The sequence below is a fragment of the Phocoena phocoena genome, chromosome X, assembly GCF_963924675.1.
Source record: "Phocoena phocoena chromosome X, mPhoPho1.1, whole genome shotgun sequence".
Classification (NCBI taxonomy): Eukaryota; Metazoa; Chordata; class Mammalia; order Artiodactyla; family Phocoenidae; genus Phocoena; species Phocoena phocoena.
The window spans coordinates 18,030,243-18,053,590 of record NC_089240.1 but is presented as its reverse complement, the minus strand read 5'-3'; the positions used below and the strand labels follow the sequence as shown (position 1 = coordinate 18,053,590).

The following is a 23,348-nucleotide window of genomic DNA, read 5'->3' as shown; positions in this document are numbered from 1 at the left end:
TGATTTGGGGAAAAAAATGAAGGCATTGATTTAAGCTTGCCCAGATAGCTTTTTAAAGAAGAGCCATCAAAATCATCCCTCAAAATCTTGCTAATTAAAAATCAATTCCGTACTTGAAAAAAAAAAAAACCCAAACATTAAATGGTGAACTCTATCAAGAAAACTGTTTTGCATGAAGTGTACAATTTATAAAGAGCCCATGCAAATTGGGAAGCAAAACATTAACACCTTAATACATAAATAAAGGAAATGAACTCACAATTCACAGAAGTAGATGTATAATTAGTAGAGAAGCCATGAGAAAATATGCCTCACTAGTATTCAAAGGGGGATACTCAATGAAAAAAGAGTTAGCAATTTTTCTCTTGTAATATTCACAAAAATAAGTGGGAAAATGATCATGGAATGGACACTTTCTCATTCCCTCAACAGATATTGTCTTCTGTACAGCAGGCGCTATGCCAGTCTAGATGATGAGGGTGTGGGGCTTAGTGAATGGAGAAAGTTCCAGCCACTGTGGATTTGTATGTCCTCCAACCCACTTAGGCCTCGATGGACGCCATCCTAAAGAAAACGTGTGGGAGAAGGTGTGGGAGAAGTTTTGTTCACTTATGATAGCAAAATTGATTAAGAACCTGTGTCCAACAATAGGATTACGATTAATTCAACTCATATATCCACCTGATGGAATAGTATGCACACTATCTGTGCTATAATGAATGATAAATGAAAAAGAATACAAACAGTAAAAAACTGGATAAATGACTCAGTAATCAAGTAAATTTTGAAATGCTACATGATATCATCCTCACACCCAATATACACAATATATATTTGTATATTTAAAGCTCTGAGGAGCTCTAAAACGAAGAAAATGGTTTATCTGTGCTTAACCCCGTATTCCTCAATTTATCTGACCATGGAAAGATTTTTTTCCCTCCCCTCCCCTCCCTCTCTTCCAAAGGTGAAACTTGCTTTATCGTCTCTTGGAACTAGTATTTCTCAAACAAACAAACAAAACCTTGATGATATATTACTGGCATACAGGGTAGTATTTAAGAGTTATATGTAAAAATAAGAGCCATACATGGGTATATACATACATAAAATAATTCATGAAGCTGTTCACTTAAGATTTGTGCATTTTACTCTCTAAAAATATTTTTAAAAACTCTACTAAATTCTGACAAGGCAAACATATCTTTTGAAATTAAAATTGGATGTTCATTAGAACAAGTACAAGAATGCCAAGTCAAATTATTTTTACATTACAGGTACATTTCTATGTATCAGTTGTTCATGCAAGGTGCCTCTAATACCGTCAACATGTAAAGATTTATTGTAGGGGCTAAGAGCTCCAGACAGGCTTTTAATCCTGGACCAGCCATTAACTAGCTGTGTGACCTTGGACCTTCACCTTGGATTCAACTCCTCTGGATTTTAATTTCCTAATTTCTCTCTCTCTCTCTTTTTTTTGGCCGTGCTGCGCAGCTTGTGGGATCTTAGTTCCCTGGCCAGGGGCAGAACCCGGGCCCTCGGCAGTGAAAGCGTGGAGTCCTAACCAGTGGACCGCCAGGGAATTCCCTAATTTCCTAATTTATAAAAGGAGGAGCAATAAGAAAACTCAAGTTCCATTCAATCTTTGAAAACAGTTTTACTATTTTAGAGGATTATAAAGCTTTTATATCTGCCTGATGGTGTACCAATGGCCAGGTTTTTAATTTGAATACTGAGACTATGGACCACTGACTTCCATAATTGTTACTGTAAAAATAAACAAACAAAATGTCAATCAGCTCTAAGGGAATCTCTGTGACAATGTGCTTTCCAGGATGCCTTATTAGAGAGAGACAGGGAGGCCTACATTTATTTCATATGTTAACTTTATGTCAAGAAACTGCTTTTCCGTTTGGATGTCCCAGGACCTCTGACGGCCAGAGACCGTGCCAGACAGTTCTAAGAGGATACTGGGTATTTCTGATGTAAGCGCCATTGTCCCTAGGTCTCAAATGCTCAAGCCTAAACAACATAGAAGGGTTTTGCCATCTTTGGAACCTCTTGTTAAGACAGCAGTCTACTCGACTTGTTCATTACTTTGTCTACCTCTGTGCGTTATCGAGCTCTGCTTTACTAGGGAGTCTCGGGCCAGTGTTTCTCCAGTAAAATCTGTGGCCCCTTTAAAAACAGGGTGGTCTATGCTCTGACAGATGGAGAAATTGACCACAAAACTAGCAGCCACCAGTGGTGACTGGTCTTGGATTATACCCCTTATTCCACCAAGATCTCCCCAAACAAATTCAATGTTGTCTCACCTGCCGAACCCTGACTTGATATCCAAGGCAACAAACTCTCAGTACAGTAGGATTAAAAAACCCCTTTTGAGCTTATTTTTAATGATTTGACCTGGACATGCAATTTGCCTTCTCCTTAAGGTTACTCAAATTCTCCTCACCCAGCACGTAACACTGTTGACTCTGGATTTTAGGTGCAGAATTTTACCCCCAAAATGTCCTGCTCTTTGTGTCTTTCTGCTCTTCCCTGCTTTTACTAGTTATTGGTAGAAACATTTCCATTTTTATTTTAGCCACCAAAGGCTTCATGACGCACAAAACCCAATTTGGGTGGATATTTTGCAGTTTAAGAAAAAAGTTTTAGAAGTTTTTACTTAAGAGCTTTGTTTCTTTTACTCTATGAGTGGCTGGTGGGGATAAAATAGTCTTGGGTTTGGAGTTATCCGGGTGCAGTTTCACGCCGTGCACTTCCTGGGTCCCCGACCTTGGCGTGGAGGTGTGCTAGGAGCTCTAGGGGACTCCACAAATGCCCTCTAACAAACTCCAGAGCTTCAACCAGTTTGCTCTGGGTGCCTGGTCAGTCATTGCATACGGAACCAGATGGAACACGAGGCACGGCCTTTCTCTCGATTACGTTTGAGTGCCACTGTGTTTATGGCTCTATGATTTAGCACCATGTAGGAAGAAGTAATCATTGCACCGCCCCCGAGTGTCTGGTGAAAGGACCAAATGCAGAGCAGTGCTGAGTGGACTCCATTTCCTAAATGATGTGTGTGGGGCTGCGGCAAGTATGAGTAACACAGCTATAAATGGGTCGGGGCAGGGCGTAAACATCACATGCTCCTCAGCCTGGACCTAGAGTGACACACGGGAGATATCTGGCATATCACCCTTGCACCAGCCAAGGTGTGCCTTTCCCAATGTAAACTTTTTTGCTTTGGGTACAAAAGGGGTGTGCGGTAGCTGGAGAGTGACTTTTCCGCAGGGGGCCTCGCATTCTCCATCATTCTCACCAATGTCCCCGACAGGAGAACAGGACACAGGAGAATAGCTGACAGCTGTTGTCTAGGCAGCAAAGCAGTGTGGCCTGGGACACCACCCAACACACTTGCATTCCAGCACCCCGACAAACAAGTGTGCTTTACAGCAGGGGCAATTTTAGCTCTGGATCCCTTCCCATTGTTCCCATTTTTAAATTTGAGCCCTCACCCAGGTCTCTGAGTTCCTGGATTCTGGTATTCCGGTAACATAAAGGTGTTCTGAGAACACCCGGAGTCCCACCAGGCCAAGGACGGAGACTCTGGTCCTCTCGGGGCCTTGCACTCCTGGAAGGACCATCTGTGACCTTGGCCATCAGCAGTGTCCTGTGTCCAGGGCTGCTGGGCCCTCTCAAATTCTCCTGGGATCTGGGAGGGAGAGGGGAAGCTGGGGGAGGGAAGGGTGGTCTGCAGAACAACAACTGCAGTGACTCCTCTGTTCCATCAGCTGCCTCCTGCCCAGTTCCTTCTACAAGGAAGACCAGGGCTCACTTTGTAGATTAAATGAGGTCACTGTGTAAAGTCAGTGGTTCCTCCATCCCCATATGAAGCACAGTTCCCCTGGGGCTAGTACTGCATAAAGAACTGTGCATTTGCTTTTCCTAAATAATATGGTGATCTCAGTGGCCATGGTGGTCTGGGCAAACTGCATCAAGGTTTCCTTATGTTTCCAAAACTGTCTTAAAGTCAGAGAGGTCCACAAGCCGAAGCCGGTCATGAGGGGCATCTTAGGGTTTTTAAACAGTCACTGGAGGGTCACTGCAAATGGCTCATCCTCTCTTTCTCAGTATAGCTATAATTCCACCGATGTGAGACAGACGTGTGGGGGTCAAAGTCCGCATATCAAGCCTGTGATAGAAATGGTTCCTATTTCTGGTTGCAGATGAGGCTTCACAGTCTGGACACTTCTTGGAGAGAAATGCCACCTCATAGAACAGGCTTCAGTGACAATTTACTATGAATCATCACCCCTTCCGTGCTGCTCAGAGAAGCCCAAGGAATGTCTCGGTTTCAAGGGCAGCTTGTGCTGGGCCTCTCACTCGGCCAGACAGACCGGCCATATGTCACCCAGCACAGTGACCACAGCAGTAAAATGGCTTGGGCACACGCTGGCCATGATGGGGCTACGGCTGGGGCCTAGGACAGGTGTGACAGCACAGTGGGGACGCAGCGCAGCTCATCAACACTGCCGGTTTCCTGCATCTTCGGTCCCTCGCCCACTCCTGCTACCTCACCAGCACTCCGATCCCACTTCTTGTCCTGCTCTCACCCCTCCAGCACTCCACCTCACCAATCCCTAGGCTCCCGCTTTGTGTCAGGTGCCATGATAGGAAATGGGATGCAAAAACGAATAGGGCATGTTCATACCCTTCAGAAGGTCACGGCCTAGAGGCGGGACAGCTATGGCGGGAAAGAGATGAGCCGGGAGAGAGGATGCATATAGGCAATTAATTACACCGCAGCCTATGATGTGGAGAGCCGTGGGGGGAGGGGAGGATTTTAGTCTAAAGTTATCAGGCAAGAGGGAGTGGCCTGAAGGCTTGAATCACGTTACACAAGCAGTGAGTGTCCAACAAACTCCGTTCAGGTTGCGCGAGGGAGAAACAGACTGGCATGGGGAGGCGGGCGCCCTGGTGACGCTGGGAAGCTGCTGGTCAACAAAGTACATTTCAGCCAGGAAATCCTGGGCTGGGAAGGAGATGGTATCTTGCTTCTTCCTGGTGAATGACCTGGACTAAAAACTGAGTTTCTAACAAAGAGAAATAAATGCTAGAAAAAATACGTGACCCAGTGCTGATGGCTGTTGGTAACATTTTCAGTTCTGCAGTCAATGATGCCTTCCTACCTTCCCCTCCAGTTCAAAAACCATCCAAACCTTCCCGTTAGTGGAGTGGAAGGAGCCCTACAGTCAGGACACAGGAATTCAAATCCCAGCTTTTCTCTTTACCAGCTATGAGACTTTGGGCTACTCACTTGGCTCTTTGAACCTCTAGGTGTTTCATCTCAACAATGAGTATAATACAACCTGCATCACAGCAATGCTATGTAACTGTTAAGTGATGCAACAGGCTTTGTAATCTCTAAAGAAATACACAGGAAAGCAAAACTTTCTAAAAGACTTCTGCTGCAGAATTCTCCTCGGGGCTCAGTGGCCACAATTGCGTCACATGGCTGTCCCAAGCCATGAGAGAGACTGGGAAAGAGAGTATTTGGCTACCAGCCTTTGGAGTAGAGAAAAGCAAGGGCGAAGGGGATTGTGAATGGATATGGAGAGAGCCAAGTCATAGTGACTGCCGCAGCGGGGGTGGGGGGATCCTTGTCTGTGGAGTTTTGTTTCTACAGCCATTGGTACTAAAAAAAGTAAGCATTCTATTTCTTAGAAAAGATTCAGCCCATCCACATAAGTAAAGCATGCAAGAAAAGGCAGCAAAGAATAATGGAAAACAAATGGGTGAATAGTGTTCAACCATCTCGGCACTGCAAGAGCCTTTAAAAGAAATGGCACCGTATCAATTAGCTATGGCTGCATAACCAACCATTGCCAGATCCAATGCCCTAAAACAAAAGCATTTATTACTCTGGCTCATGTGTTTGTGGCTTAGCTGATCTAGGCTGGGCTCACTAATGTATCGGTGTCAGCTGGGGGCTCTGTTCCACATGCTGCCCATCCTTCTCCAGGAACCCACAGGCAAACCTGGGCATACCCTACTTGTGGCAATGGCAGACATGCAGGAGGGAAAACCAAAACACGTGATCCCTCTTAAGGCTCAGGCTCAGAACTGACACACCATCACTTCTACCTCATCCTGTTGGCCAAAGCAAGTCACATGGCTAACCTCAGGCATGAGGAATCCTACCCTACTCATGATGGTAGGAAACTAAAAAGTTACATGGCCATGGAGGTGGCTCTAGGGAGGGGTGGAGGATGGGAGCCATGAATGCAAATTTACCAAGGCACCAAAGGTCTTGCAAGTCATAATCATAAGGTCGGCATTATAGTCTAATCCTTCAGAAGGAAGCCATCCTCCTTTAGTTTAGAATTACTCAGATCACTAGAGCCAGAGTTGATGGTCACACCTTCTACTCATAGTTCACGTATTACCTTCATGGAATCAAGAAATGAAGTTTTCAAGTGAAAATGAGGCCTTCAATTTTGACTTGTACCTATCATATTGATTTACAAGCTGTCCCTAAAAGTACCTCATGGAAACTCAACTAACGGTTCCTTTGCTTTTTCCTTTGCAGGCTTGATGTGAAGAATTGAAGAGTAAGAGAATGGATTCAAATGAAAATAGCTCACTGAAAAGTTTTATATATTTGTATGAAGATTACGTACCTCCCGAATGCCTAAGACTCTAGCAGAAACGTCCTGGTTGTCCATTTATATCTCTTCCTTCTAGCTGGCTGCACTACTTACTTTATCTTCACGTTCGGCAGCTTGCAGAGCAAATCAGCTCAAGAATTCACCACTTGGGAGGGTGTGGTTTTGAGGAGGGATATGATTCTATGGAGAAGGATATGGCAATATGCATAGCAATGATTTTGATTGAAAGTTCTCTGAGCGACTTCCCACACTATTTTGGTCAATATTTGGAATGTATTTTAGTTCTTCATCTTCTAAATTATGTCAATAAACTTTTTATGAGTTCAAATAAATATTTGAGTAAATGTAAAATGTGAATCTAGACTACATTAATTTTCGTATCTTCAGATAGCTACATATTCCCCCACATGGATAGAAATGAGATGTAAGCGCCAACCAAATTCCACATTGCCTAAGTGGGGGCTTCTCATTCTGAATTACTGGGGACCACAGGTAAAGCTATGGCTGACTTATCATTGCAAATGAAGTTAAGTAATGCCTGAGGAACTGGGCATCACTGACATTCCTCCTTCAGGGAGAGCTTTTATGGTGAGTGCATTTTACCTCCATAGACGCTCAGAAATTCCCTTTGGCCAGATGGAGTAGAGTCCATTATAAGGCACAATAAAGTAAAGCTGAGACATCAGAATGAAAGCGAGGGGCAGCTCATACCTTAGCTATCCAAAGAAAGAAGAAGTGTGTCTACTGGTGCTAAGATGGACAGTCTCTATGAAACAATCACAAGCCAAGAAGAATTAGCCATGCCACGCTAGAGTCTGCTGATCTTCCCAGATGTCCCTGTAACTTCACAATACGAAGATTTGAGGGACCAGGTCCTCGAGATCACACCGTTTTAGAGACAAGTGTATCACCCACTTGGTAGGCAGACACCCCAACACCATGACTTTTTTCCTCACTTCACTGCCTGCCATTACAAGAAAACCAGATGTCCTTTCAAACATCCCAAGCACAAATTAGTCTTTAGCTTTTCTGTTTCGTAGAGATAGGTTTCCAAAAGCAGGGCTATTATTGCACACACGTGACTGGCTGCAGATTAAGGCGGTGCCCGATGAGCTTAGGTTTTGTGAAGGGGCGCCCACCTGGTCGTGGGTCCCAGGCACCTGGTCGTGGGTCCCAGGCACCTCGCTGGGCTGTGGCTTAGCCTGATGATCTAAATCTACTGTAGACATACGGGGTGGGGAATATCAAGCAGAACTAAATATACCAGATCATCATCTGTCAACAGAACAGATCCTAAGTAATATGGTGACGTGTTGCCTCAGGCCATTCCACTCCTTCCTAATTAGGGTAGTTGGGTAGGGTTACAAAATTTGCCCCAGTGTTCCTTTTGTTTATATATAAATGATCCATGTTCAGAATTAAATTCTGGTTTCATGTTATAAAAACCATCTTCATATTTTAATGCAGTCTGTCTCCCAAGTCAAATTTGCAGCATAAAGACCAGAGTCGTTAGACAAATTCAATGTATTTTTTTAAAGTTTTTCACTTAATATGTATTTTATCTTGTTAAGACTCAAATTCACTCTATGGGATTTAGCAAGTTCCATAGTCTATCAGTCACTGGATAGTACATATAATCTAGGGAAAGACAGATTTTATTTTCAATGAAGTTATAATTTTAAAAATTCACACATGTCATGCTAAATGCCTCTTTAAAAACTCATACATCACACTGAAGCAGTGTGATTATTTACCTTACAGGCTTGTAAACAACTGATTATTATGCAGCTTTTCCGTGGGGGCGGAACAAGGTACAAGTAGTTGAAGTTTTGTTAGGAGAGAGAGAGAGAAAACTAGAAACAACACCGGTTTGAGTAATTAAAAGCAAGCACAGGTACAATGGCGTTTTTAGTGCACGTGCTATAAAGGGTCCAACTATCAGCGACTCTGTTGACAGGGGAGGATGTCTGAGGGCAAAGTACAGTCCTTCCACCCACCTCAGCTGGCTGCCCGCCTTGCGCAGGCTCCACAGGGAGTGCTGGGGGGAGCACGGCACCTTCACCTAGAACATCCCCTTGCGTCTCTCCCCTCCCCGGGACAGCATTTTGTGTTCTGTGCTTGAGGCCCGAGTGAAAGGAGAAGGCCCCACAGGGTCCAGGACTGCGTGGGACACTTGAAAAGCTTCTCCCTCTGGAGCAGAAGCCATCTGGAACAAGTAAGGCTCTCCAGAATTGTCTCAACCACTCACTTTTTAAGATCTTTACATTTCTAGAGCACAGATTGGAGGGTAATTAGCTTTGCTTCCAAGGTTACTTCCCGACTAGCTGAATGACACAGTAGAATTTTTAAAGTGAGGCCCAGGGCAAAGGGGGATGATAATTACCCAAATGTATCGCTCATTTTGAACTAGAGCAGTTAGAGGATTTACACAAAGCCTCCTGTTTTGGTCCCTAGAAGGAGTGGGATGTGACTGTGCCATCCTGTGACACTCCCTCTCCTACACTCTTGGGCTGACCTAGAATTAGGGTCCCCCTTCCGAGATAAGACGTGGAAAGGTTCAAGGGGAATGAAAACAGCTCATTTGGATTCAAAGACCACAGGTTGATCAATTAAAACTTCCCTTCGAAGGCAATGTGGCATTCTCCCCTTGCTTTGCAGTCTCTAGCTTAAAATAGAAACTGCATTTAACTTGGTAATTCACGCTCCCTTGGGATTTCAACCTGCTGTTGAATAGATGCATCAGTGGGCCCACAGCTAGTTCCTTGCCTCACACACCATCCGCAAAATTTCTGTGCTTCTCCAAAGGAGATGATAAACTTTCTTAACATTCAGACGTGATCGTGTATTCAGTCAACAAGCCACGCACACTGCTACCATTCAGGGTAACACGACCTGCCAGCATGTTGCTGGGCGAAGAAAACCCTTAGAGCTCATACACTGAGTTCATTTTTTCTCTAAGCAAATGACCAAGCCTGCTCAGATCCCGCACTGAAGGCAAATCATACTGTCAAAAAAAAAAATTGTGCTGATTATAAAAGAGGGAATTCGGCTGTAAAATAAGATTATAGCCTTAACAACACCATCACCTAAAGGTGTTCTTCAGAGAAAGAAAAACAACCTCAACTGAGCAATCGTTTTCAGATTCTGGGAAGCACTTGGCCTCATATCCCTCAACCCTATGCTTGTTTATTAAAGGAGAAAATAACTCCCATAACATTTGACTTCAGTGCAAAATAATTCAGTGCCACCCCGGACTACGAGAGACGGCACTATAACAAGGCTCTTTTTTATGACCTGCTCTTCCCCTAGTTCAATGAGGATATAGTCAACAAGCAGAGCCCAGGCGCAAAGGGGGCTCTACCCTTGGGCTTCAGATACCTGCAGATGAGCTACAAAGCAAAAGCAGGTCTGCACTCTAACATCTAATTTTCAAATCTGATCGCGAGTTGGGCGGAGCGACGGGGTGAGGCGAAGGCAGGATTTCACCCTGGTGGGCGGGCTGCTCTCTACAAACAGAAAGACGGCTCTAGGCTTCTCTGCAAACCCCTTCCGTTCCTTAATATTGCTCAGGACGCTATAGTGCACTAGACAAGGCAGGGTCCTGGAGGAATTCCTGTTCAGAAGCATTTTGGAACACACCGACATTCAATCCACCTGCCCACACAAGCCACACTGCCTTACAGCTAATGGCAGGCTTTAGGCAAAAACAAAACAAAACCCCACCAAAACAACAGCAACAAAACAAAAATGGGGAAGATTTTGAGGTTTATTTATAGCTTTGTTTTATACTGTGTCTTCTGGCTCCAGCCACACAAAGATTTTTGGGTTCAGGCAATTCTCACCCTCCCTTACCCACTTCTGGGGGCTGGACACCCACCAGGGCATGGACATTTCTGCTTAGTACTGGAAATTAGGCCTTTGCCTAGTGTTCTAAAATCATCTGGGTGAGTCCAACTTTGTTATAATGTCTTGAAAATGGTATGTCGCCTTTATTTAAACTTGCAGGCAAGGAAACAGGCATAGCCATCTCCAGTGATTAATAACAATTGTGCACAGACCAAGACTCCTTAAATCTTAAACAGACGAACACCCCGCCCCAAACTTCGTGTTTTCCAAATCTTGAAGTCATTGCCAGGCATCATGGTTGTGATAATGATGGCCGAGGAGGGGGAGGGTGGGAGCTCCACTTGGAATACAGACAAACCACACACACACACACACACACACGCACACACACACGCACACACGCACACACGTGGCGGGGAATTCACAAGGAGGAAATAGCCAGAGAGATGTCGCTTAATGAGAGACCCAATGGGCTCCAAACTCTGTAGTTAGATCGTGGTGAACTGCTGGGACCCCCAACCTATAGATTCAACATTGTGACCCTCTACTTTACTCACTGCTTGCTTATTTCCCTAGACTTCTCCCAACATTTTCTTCACCAGTTTGGGAAAGGAACCCCACTCTCTCTCTGGCTCTGCAACCTTCCCATCTGTATAACTGGACTCTAGTTGCAGATACTATACCAAAATGACTGTGGCATTAATTTCCTTGGAGAGAGTGCTTCTTTCTACTAGAGGCTTTACCAGTATCTGCCACGCTGGAGTCATTCGTTCCATTTGGCCCCGGATCTAAACAGTAATGCCTATTGCTGGCTGGAAAATAAACCGTGGGAATTGGCATGTTTGTCAGTGAGAGGTCATGGGGAACAGCGCTGGCAACGGCCCGTGGTATCCCCCAGACCTTTCATTTAGAGGCCGAACAGAGGCAATGATCTCTAACAGATGCGCCATTAGGCAAGACCTACATCTGAAAGCTTTGTTGATTCAGACACTCAGTAATTAAGTTGTGGGCCAGCAAGCACATTATCTGCAATCAAACATGTCTCCGATCAGCGATTAGATGGGCAAACATGTGACCTCATTGTGTCTGCCGAAGGATGATTATGTAACAGTCTCTCGTCCTCGGACAGCATGGTTATGTGCCAACTTTTGATCCCAGTAAATAAGCAGAAATCACTTGCTGTGTTCTGGGAATCAGATTTTCAGAACGACTGACTTCTCCTCTGGAGGCTTGATTGTACTTGACCTATTATTGATGTACTACAGAGACCCAGACCCAAGGTCAGTGGGTCCAAGAGAGGTGGGAGCTGTGAAGGAGGGGCTGGCCGGGGGGTGGGAGGGAGTGGGGAACGGCCTGGTGTCACATGACTTCACCCAAACAAAGACAGTCAAAGCACGTCTGCTTTTAAACTTCAGAGCTGTCTTGCTAAATAAGAGGCAGTAAAGAGGAAGGTGAGTAGGAGGGAAGGGGGAAGGGAGAGAGAGAATGAAACAACATGAGACAGGGAGAGAGAGGAAGGGGAGAGGAGGAGAGTGTGAGTGCACTTGCTCTAAAGTAGATGTGACCGAAGAAGATTCCGTGGCTTCTCTGTGGTCTGGCTGAGCAGGGGAAGCCTATCTGTTTCATACACAATCGAACACTCATCATCTATTTTCTTCTGAAGGGTATTCAGGAGGATGTGTGAGAGCTTTCAAGTGCATGTGGTGAAGCCAAGCAAGGACTAAAAGATAATCTGGCTTGGGGTGACCCGAGACATTTAAATGTCACATAGTCTCAAATGCACATGTGACCTGGAACTGCCCTGGGGTGACTCAGGCCCCAGCCCTTTCTTAATCCCTTATTTGCTCTCCTTACTCCAGCGAGATTAACGCAGCCCTGGCTCGCCAAGCAGCTCCGAGCAGCCCTCCCTCCTGCTCTTAGCTTTCAGGGGCCAGTACCCAGGTTTTGCACAGTTAAGAGCTTGGTCTCTGAACTGAGGCTGATCTGCATTTCAATCCTGGATGCTCTGTTAGAAAGAGAAACAATCATTTAAAATGCTTCATGTGTTTTCAAAACGAAGCCTACAACCCGACTGATAGGCGATGAGCCTCGATCCAGTACAGGGCCAGGCCCTGTTGGAGCAAACAATACTGCAGTGTGGAGTCCCTTCACTCAGACACTTCCAGAGTTTTGATGAGTATGTTTGAGGGCTACATTGAGTGCCATGTTTGATGAGTATATGGAGAGCTAAATTATAGGGAAAAAATTATCAACAGTGATTTGAATGAATCTATCCATCTAGCGATTTAAGTCATGCTTCAAGTCATTTTGATTTAATTTAAATCCCTCACAGTCCAGATTCTTCCAGGGTAATAAGCAAATCAATAAGCATTTCTTTTTGTTTGCTTCTGTGTTCATTTCTTTCCCCAGCAGCAGACTCTGAGACAAGGAATTAAGTAAAGGTAGCTTATTTGGGCAGGGAAGGAAATACCAGCAGGGGCTGGGAAGATGAAATAAGGAAGGGGAGGCAGCTGAAGAAGGAGGCTGTGAAGCTAGTTATAAAGACGGGTAACTGGAGCTTAATCCCGCAGGGAAAGCTCTGGGAGTCTGAAAGAGAACACACGCTCCAGAGTGGTCCCAGCTCGAGCGAGGGAGCTGGAGTATTTAGGTGCCAGCTCCCATCCATCACTGATTGAGGGCCACCTGCCACACCAGCTGGCAAAGTACACTTCGCAGGTCAGGGAAAGCCCCGCGACAAAGGTATGTGGTGACTGGCAGGTTGGAAGCTGGGTCATGTGATGAAATGTGGAAGCCAAGAGGATATGGGTGAGGTACAGGGTACAAATGGAAAAAAATGAAATTCTTATTGTAGATCATAGACATTTTTTACTGAAGATGTAACTGGCTAAATACACATCGTTACATTAAATCAGAAAGTGAATTATTCCTGGTATTTTCCCTTTACAAATGAGGGGTAGAATATCTTCTGGATAGGGGAGTGGCATCCTTGTTTTTTCCTACAAGGGTAACCATTTTGAAACAGTACTGACAATGAAAATAAATTAACAACTAGAAATTCTACAGGGCATCCTATGTCAATTAATTTCACAAATATCCCCATCCCCTCACATTTTCCAAACTACATTTTCATCATAACATTACAGCGATAAAGCCAGGGAAGCCTATATCTATCTATAATAAATATAGTTCTATATAAATATATAAATAAACATACCTATAGAAGTATAGATAATATTACATGATTAACAATACTTGCTCTCCATATTCAATTAACACACAAGATTACTATCACTATGAGGGCTTGTTTTTATTTTTAAAATAGATGTATCCCTAGAAATCAGTTGATTAGACCCAGATTTCCCTTTTCTGTAAAAGCAGCATGTTTTCATCTATTAGGATTTTTTGAAAGCTCCAATAAAATATCCTCATGGTTAAACCCCATGACCCCAAAGCACTGGAGACTGTCAGTCTTGTTTATGTAAGTCATTGCAAAACTGTACACGACTTGGGGCTTAAGTATCAGTTCAATAAGAAAGCACCCTTGAATAAACTGATAAAAAGAGCAAAAGAGAAAGAGAACTTGAATATAATGTGTAATCGATATCAATGATTTGGTAGCCTGCTAGGCTGTGCAGTGAAAATGGCAAATGAGGTAATAGCATCAAGAAGGAATAGGAAATGAAAGCACCAGCAATGGAAATGTGGTTGAGTATATCATTATATGATATCCTGAGATGCCCTGAGATTGAAGGGTGGCAAGCAAGTCTCTTCCATTGAATGGCTTCCCTGCCACGGTGATTTGGGGGGGTGATGGGAGCACAGAAAAGGGAGAAGGTAGTTTCACCTCTGTAAATGTAAAAATGTCTTGAAAGTGGCAGAGAGAGGTAGATGTCCACTGATACTCACATTCTTTTCCCTTCCTCAGTAATAAAACCTCTGAATTTCAACTGGCTGCCCTACTCTTCTTGCAGCTCACAGTGGCCCTGCGACTAAATTCTGGCTAAGGGTCATTAAGCAAATCAGTGTTTATAATTCGTGGTAAATGTCCCTGAAGGGAGAGGTCAGCTACTTCTTTCTTCCCCCTTTCCTCTCTCCTTCTAGCTGCAATGCAGATGTAATGATTGGAGCAGGAGTGGCCATCCTGGACCATGAGGTAGAAGTTGCGTGCTGTTAAGCGCCTAGGTCCATAGAGCCAAAATAGTAGACTTGGGCTGCTTACATTTCTGAAGGAAGAAAACAAAACCACTTCTTGTTCTTTGGGGGTTTTGTTAGTCAGAGCTGAAGTTTAGTTTGACTAATATAAACTATTAACTATATATTAATATAAACTATTAGCTATATACTAATATAAACTATTAGTATGTAGCTAATATATACCATTAGCTATAAACTATTTTGGCTGTTCTTCCATGGAAATGAATATGGGATCCTGCAAGTTATTTACTAGATTTCCCTTTTTGACCAACAACTGTATCCAGTTCTTCGTTTAGAGGTGCAGTCATTCTGAATCTCTCCCTGCCTCCCACACAGAAAGGATAAATACTTGCATCCATAGGCAGCTAGAGCATGGGCTGTGTGAAGGCAGGCCATTTGAGTATGGAAAAAGGAACAGTGAACAGTTTAGATTTAGAAATCATTCTAGATTGATGGTAGTGGCCTGCCCAGTCTAATGGCAGCAGTGTCTGAGGCAAGGCTCAGGACGGGGCAGTGGTACACTGATGTCCTAACCAAACTTTTCTGTGGCATGTTTTTCCGTCATGCTCACCTCTTTCTCTTACTGTCTCTCCAAGCCTGTTTCTCCCGCACTGCCACTGAATATGTGAATTATCCAATATCCTTCCAGTGATGGGTCAGTATCTACTGCTTACAATCATAAACCTTGACTCACACATAAATTGGTATCTGGGCATGAGTTTCAACAAATAGCCTTAGGGAAATGGAGGTTATCTCAAGGGAGTTATTTGTCCTAGTTGAGTCTGAAGGCAGTGTTAAGGGGTGGGACTGTGGCAGCCGCTGGCAAACGAGCAAACTACTCATCTAGGGTCACCTGGAATAATGTCTTCTTTGAAGATGTGCTCCTCCTTGGACTGCCACATCTCCATTGGCAGCATGAAGAGTGAAACCCTCCCTCATGAGGGGGAATCATTTCTCTCCTGGCAGGAGAGATGAGGCAAGCAGCTCTAGGCCCCCATCTCTCTCGCCCTCCCCTCACTCACACCCCTTTACCATTATCTGCCTTAGGACCACTGGGACTAATCTCATTGTGTCCTTCATTCATCACAGGAAGCCCAGACCGCCACATCACCCTCATCTTCTGTGCTTCAATCCCGCATGGCTCTGCATATCCCCTATTCAGATCCCACCTCCCACCCTTTCCCAGCTCCTTCGAGGTGCCCTCTGTAACCCCTAGTTGGTCATCAGCAGAACCCCCTTGGCTTCAGTTTCTTTTCTGAATGACCCCTTAGCACAGGCTTCCCCAATGGAGCACAGGGCATGTTCTAACAGAAACTGTTAGAAAGCCTCAGGGCTTTTGCACGAGTACATTGCTTCCTCTGCAACCCTTTCAAATGGTGGCTGTTTTTATTTTTCATCTCCATCTTTCATACAGCATAGGGCATGGAGATGCCTAGATATCTTCTTTGCTCCTCATGGCCAGTTCCAGACCATTCTTCCTCCCTCTTCCCTCCAAATTGGAGTCTCACATCAGACTACATTCCCACCAGCCCTCCTTGTTGCGGGTGGCCACTCTCCTACATTTATTGAAGGTTTTATCTCCTGACTCTCTTGCTCTCTCCAGTACTGTTGTCTTTCTTGAGTATTCAGGTATATGATGTATGTGTACTGGTATATTCCTTTCTATATCCTAGTTTCTCAGTTCCTTGACCTCTCTCGTTGTCCACCCTACCTCAGCCACTCATTCTCATGTTCATATACAGACCTTAAAATAGTCACCAAAAATTGCAACTCCTCCATAGTCTGAGATTCAAAGATCCATTCTCTGATCATCACCTCTTGTATTTACAGACTTCCTTTAGGACCCAGACTGCAACAATCCAGCCACATTAAGCTGTGTGAGTACAGAAATGGACTAGGTGGAGAGCTGGGTGAATGGAGTGACTGACCAAAGAAATTAAGCTGGATAGAAAGGACAATGGGGATCTAAAAGGGAAATATGAAAAGATGGTGGGATCACTGGCTGTAGGTCCAGTTAGTTCAGGGAGTTGTTTGACAAGGTCATTCCGGTGCCAATTATCCATTTGTCCATTCATTGTCTTCTAGAGCTGGACCCTGTAAACACTTCTCCTTTGCTAGCTAGTATGATCCTAAGGGCTGACAGTAGAGGGGTACTGCAAGTGCAATGCAGGAGGAAGGGGCTTCTCTTCCTGATCCGGGTGTGTTTGCCTTGTTTCTTCAGCATCCAGTGGCTGAAGTACAAGACACCGAGTGGGGCTCACTATCCAGCAAGTTTCAGTGCACCCCTGTGGGTGATTTCCAGAAGGTTCCACCAGTATCTCAACAGTTGGCTTCCTAGTGAGTCTCACTGACATTCCAGCAGTTGGTTTCCTGCTTGCGCCACCTGACCTGCAGCATCTCAGGGAACTTCTCTGCCATCCAGGACTACAGTCATGCTCCCTCCACCAAGGTCTAAATGGCAGGCTTGGTGGATGGAGCCTCTTCCAGATTTGTTCCTTCCTTGGGTATTCTGTCTTAGCTTAGAGGTAGTGGCTGCTGCCTATATCCACCATTCCTGTATTCTTTAAAGATCTCCATACTATTTAGCACCTAATCTCCTGTTACTAGTTAGTAATCCTTAAAATTTCCCCCCCATATTACTGTGTGATTTCTGTCTCCTAACTGTCTAAAGAAAGAAACTCAATAGAAAACCATTTCTCACTGTGTACTCCTTTGATCCCTAGAGTCAGATCAGCATGTTCTGGTAGCCAATGATCAAGTGCCCCAGAAGAAGGCTTATACACCAAAATAATTGTAGGTTGTTCACAAAAATTTGGGGAATAAATCTAGAAATGAGGGCGCTAGACCAAAGACGGAAAGACATACTTTATATTAGGCTGAATTCATCAATATGGGCCCACTTATCAGAGATTCTGGATCCTGCAGCCTAGCTAAAGAAGCTGAAAGTAGGACTTCCCTGGTGGTGCAGTGGTTAAGAATCTGCCTGCCAATGCAGGGGACACGGGTTCGAGCCCCGGTCCGGGAAGATCCCACATGCCGCGGAGCAACTGAGCCCGTGCGCCACAACTACTGAGCCTGCACTCTAGAGCCCGTGAGCCACAACTACTGAGCCCGTGTGCCACAACTACTGAAGCCCACGTGCCTAGAGCCCGTGCTCCGCAAAAAGAGAAGCCACCGCAATGAGAAGCCCGCCCACAGCAATGAGAAGCCCGCCCACCGCAATGAAGAGTAGCCCCTGCTCGCCACAACTAGAGAAAGCCCGCGTGCAGCAACAAAGACCCAATGCAGCCAAAAATAAATAAATTTAAAGAAAAAAAGAAAAATTTCTTAAAAAGAAAGAAAAAAGAAGCTGAAAGTAGTTCTACTAGTTTACTTGGTGGACTAAAACCTGATTCAATTGGGGCTCACCTTAAATGAGGTTGAGATGCAAGGATTTGTAAGGATTCTAAAGACTTATGGACATAGTAAAGCTTGAGTTCATTCTTTGGTGTGTTTCCACTAATGTCACTTGAGAACTGCCCAGAAGACAGTCCCTTCCCATGGCCTTGAGAAATCAACTGGTGAGGGGAGTGCTCTTCTCAGTAGGCCAGAATTACTGACAGGAGATGATATGTGGAAATGGGCTTCCCAATATCAATGTGTCCTACTATCAGGAGGCCAAGGGGCACTACTTAAACATCAGAAGCAAGACGATTATGGTTACTAGAGTGGGAATCAGAAGGGTCTGAGCCACAGGGATCTTTGGCAGTAATGGAATGACCATGGGATTGCTAGGTCTGAAGATCACGGGTGGTCTACCAAGGCCCTATTTGACTTTGACGACAACAGCGAAACTCCATATCCACTTAACAGAGGTTAGGCATGTGCCCCCAAATAAAAGTACTGAGTTGAGACCTGTCACCCAGTTCTAAAATCTGAGTCACCCAGCTCCCAGACCAGAGCTCCTTGAACGAAGGAGAGGCTGCATGCGCCAAGAAGGAACCCTGTAAAGACTTCCCTAGGATCTCCTGGATCTTCCTTCTAGCCCTCATCAGAGAGATTTCATCATTTACCATAGTAAATACACGCTGGGAAAAGGGACTCACATACATCTTTGGGGGATTTTTGGACACTGGCTATAAGATAACACTAATTCCTGAGGACCTAGAAAGTTACTGTAGCTCTTTAGTTAGATTTGTCAGAAGATAAATGGATGTTAGACAGGAGTCCACCTCACGGTGATACCTATGAGACACTGAACCCATCCCCAGGTTGTTTCTTCAGTTCCTGAGTACTGATGAAACATATTCTTAGCAACTGTGGCAGACTTTATTTTCCAAAGATAGCTGTAATGCTATCTCCCATCCCAATGGTGTTCGAAAATGTGACCCTGCAAATACCCCAGTAAAAGGAAGAGTCTGCTTCTCTCCTGCCTTGAATCTGGGTGGGTCCAGTGACTACTTTGGCCAATAGAATAGGGCAGAAGTGACACCATGCCAGTTCTACGTATAACCCTTAACTGGCCAGACACTTCCTGATTCCTGCCTTTTGGAAGGCAGCCGCCCTGTAAGAAGAGCAACTACCCTGAGACCACTACACTGGGAGAAGCCCATGTCAACATGAGATGCCATGTGGAAAAAGACATAGACAAGTCTGATTTGACCAACTGGTTTGACATTGAGGATGGGCTTTCCCACTTAGATGATATGGCAGACACTTTAACTTGAATGAGCTAAAGCTGCACTTTCAAGCTTTTGGTAAAAATGTAACTAAAGCATGTGCCAATATAAAAGCACTTTACAGTGTGGTGAAAAATAGTTAAAAGAACTTGCTAGGGCTCCCCTGGTGGTGCAGTGGTTGAGAGTCCGCCTGCTGATGCGGGGGACACGGGTTCGTGCTCCGGTCCGGGAAGATCCCACATGCCGCGGCGCGGCTGGGCCCGTGAGCCATGGCCGCTGAGCCTGCGCGTCCGGAGCCTGTGCTCCGCAACGGGAGAGGCCCGCGTACCGAAAAAAAAAAAAAAACTTGCTAAACTTTTCTAAATGAGATGCCTGTTGGAGAAATCATACAACTATTAATTTTTCTTGTTGTTCTAAGTCATAGTAATGTCTTTTTAGTATACTTTCTGAAATGGAGAAAGTAAATGATGCAAAGAGTAGATGACAATTTCTCAAGTCATATACTTCTAAGTTTTTGCCTTTAACAAAGTTGAAAATCCTATGAGCTGGGAGCTGGTACATTATTAAAAATAATTTTTGTTGATAGATCACCACATAACACTTAGCACATACTTGGAAAGAGTTCAACAAGTTGAGTGACATTGGTATGGCAAAACTCTTCCATTCCTATACACTTATTTGTGTAAGATTTCAGAACTCACATCTATAACAATGAAAAAATAGAATAAATTGTTGAATTGTTGCCAAACCCTGCCTCATTCTAGCAATAAGTCATATGCATCCATGGATACATGAGCTAATTTTTTAAAAGTCAGCCACTTCCATATAACTAAGAAATCCAATTTCAATTACATTTTGCTTTTGTGTCTCATGATTGTCAACATTTATATTTATGTTGTTTTGGTCAACTGTGTATAAATAATAATTCTAATGATAACTTAATCCAAAAGAATATTTTTAACACTTAGAGATAATATTTAAAATTTATAATTCCAGTCAAGATTATACATATATATACACACACACACACAAATTTTAGGAAATATTGTTCCAATATTTCAAAACTTATCTGATCCAGTAAAGCAGTCATTCATGTCCCTGATGAAGGAATGAAGTTCCATTATATATCTTCAATTTTTTTTTTTCTCTGTATGCGGGCCTCTCACTGCTGCGGCCTCTCCCGTTGCGGAGCACAGGCTCCGGACGCGCAGGCTCAGCGGCCACGGCTCACGGGCCTAGCCGCTCCGCGGCATGTGGGATCTTCCCGGACTGGGGCACAAACCCGTGTCCTCCGCATCCACAGGCGGACTCTCAACCACTGCGCCACCAGGGAAGCCCCTATCTTCAATTTTTTTACTTCCATCTTACTTGTTAACGCAAACAGAATGATCAACCAATATCCATGTCAGAACTACACTCATTAGTTAATGACTCAAGCAACTTCCTGACTGAATCAGACAGTACCCCAAGCCTTTATTTCTACTCTGATTTTGTCAAATCATGGTTGAGCTATGACCACAGGCTGGTAAAAACAACAACAGCAATAACAAACAACCACCCCCCCGCCGAAAAAAAAACCCCAACCATTGACGATCAATTGGCTATATGGAATTTATAATAAAGAGCATTGTATATTTTATTATTAGTTTTAAAGTGTATGCTAAACATCCTCTGTATTAGTAAAATTTGTAATGGATATCTATTTTTTCAGAGAGCTGCTTAAACCTTACCAGCATACCACTGCAGCCAGCCCAGGTGGGGCTGAAGATAATGGGACCATGAAGGGGTAATAGTGGGTGGAAGTCATAAATACCTCATCATCAGGTGCAGAAACAAGGAACATAGCCTGTACCCAGATTCTCTTCCTCACTGTGCCACCTATTTATTTACACATTTTGAAGTGATTGCCCTTTCTTTCCTTTTCCTTTACTTCACTAATGCACATAGAGTGTGATGGTGGTTGAGAAGGGATTATGAGAGAAACAGATATCCCTCAGATGCCCTGGGTGAGGGCTAGAAGAAGTGACTGATGAAATAGCAGGATATTTTCTTTGGAAATAGAGTAGGTTGCATTATTTGAAGTGGGAGCACTTAAAAAAAAAAAAAAAGACACATGAGAAGATGAGTCTTCTGAGGTGTTGGACAGCCAGAGGGGTGGAAAGCTCTGTCTACCTTGCACCCTTTTCTATGTCTGGGAAACGGCCCACAGTGTGAGTCTTGGAGGGAAGAACAGTCCTGCCTCCTACTGAGGAAACTCAAATTATGTGCTTTTCCTGACCCTTGGTGGCTGTAATTTTTTGCATGTTATCTAAGCTGAGAAAAATTAAATCCGTCCACTTGGGATTTTGGATCTGGAGATAATGGGGAACAGCTCAGAATTCTTTGCAGCTGCAGCCACAGTAGCCAGCTTCCAGAAGTGACAGTCAGGGGGTGGGTGGGCAGCACTGGTGGTTCAGAAGTGGCTTCTTTAATGGATTTTTCCTGTGATGTAATAATTTTAGCAGTGGATCCAACTGCTTGGCTCCCTTTGTTGATTGCTCATTGTCAGAGCTGATTCTCCAAATCTTCCTGTTAATTCTGTGAACTATTTAATAAATTATTGCAATAAATGCATTTTCTGCTTAAGTACAGTTGGTTTCTGCTATTTGAGTTAATAAAATATGCCCAGATGGAAGCCTTTTAAAGGATCATACCATGATTCTAAAATGCAGGTATTTCCTAATGAGACTCCTGGTTAGAAGTCTGTTGCTGGGAAACTGAGAAGAGCATTAAGGCTGTGGATGTGCCCAACTGTCTAGCCTAACATCCATGGGAAATGACCAAGATAAATTGCTCAAAAGTCCCTGCTGTTCTCATACATCTATTACAGGAGAAAACTGTCTTGATGATAGTTAAACCTCTTTTTTCCAAATATGCATTTCATTTTGAACATTTTTTTTGCAATAGTCATAGCTCTGTGTCATATTTTTACAACAGGGCTGGCCAGGAGTAATAATTTCTGATGCCCATCAGCATTTCCCTTTATTATGTTGGAGGACTCTGTAGAAAGGAACATCATCTAAGTCGTCACCATCACAACTCATATTTGGCAAGTCAACAGTCAGGCTAAATGTTCCAGAAGTAAATTGAACACCAAAACTTGCCAAGTTTCTCATCTTTCAACTTGTGGTTTGTGTTAAACAGTTTTAGTGACATTCACTTTGATTTTTGGCTGGCCTGAGTTCTCTTCCGGAGGTTCTGGAGAAGAATCTGCTTCCAGTATTTAGGTCGTTGGCAGAATCCAGTTTCTTACAGTTATAGGGTTGAGGCCCCCATGTCCTTGCTGGCTGTCACCTAGAAACCTCTCTTAGCTCCTTAAGGCCATCGGCATCCCTCGCCACACTGCCTTCTCCATCTTCATTCCAATGATGGTGCAGCATCTTTTCTGCCTCCACTAAGAGAAGGTTCTTTGCTTTTAAGGACTCATGTGAGTAGACTGGACCCATCAAGATAATACAGGATAATCTCTCTGTTTTAAGGCCTATAGTCTTAACTACATCTGCAAAGCCCCTTTTGCCATGTAAGATAACATACTCAGACGTTCCAGGGATTAGGACAAGGACATCTTTGGGGGGACAGTCTGCCTACCACAGTAATTCACCATCAGTCTTAGCCAAAGAATCCCAAGATGGGGCTTCCCACCACTTCTATTAAGCTGTGGCTAAGACTTCACCAAGGAGGTGAAAGACCTATAAACTGGAAACTATAAAATACTGATAAAGAAAATTGAAGGTGATTCAAAGAAATGGAAAGGTATCCCATGCTCCTGGATTGGAAGAATTAATATCGTTAAAATGGCTGGACTACCTAAAGCAATCTGCAGATTTAATGCAATCCCTAATACAATACCCATGACATTTTTCACAGAACTAGAACAGACAATCCTAAAATTTATATGGAACCACAAAAGACCCAGAACTGCCAAGGTAATACTGAGGAAAAAGAACAAAGCTGGAAG

The 23,348-nt window shown here is 44.0% G+C and overlaps 1 protein-coding gene across 1 annotated transcript in view; it reads left to right on the top strand.

Annotated features, from left to right (window-relative positions):
• SMPX (small muscle protein X-linked) overlaps positions 1 to 7,004 on the top strand; it is a 52,402-nt gene extending 45,398 nt beyond the window's left edge. The window contains exon 5 of the mRNA XM_065901284.1: positions 6,575 to 7,004. The gene's annotated coding sequence lies outside the window, so the exon portion shown is untranslated. The remainder of the gene's footprint in view (positions 1 to 6,574) is intronic.
• Positions 7,005 to 23,348: the final 16,344 nt, after the last annotated feature.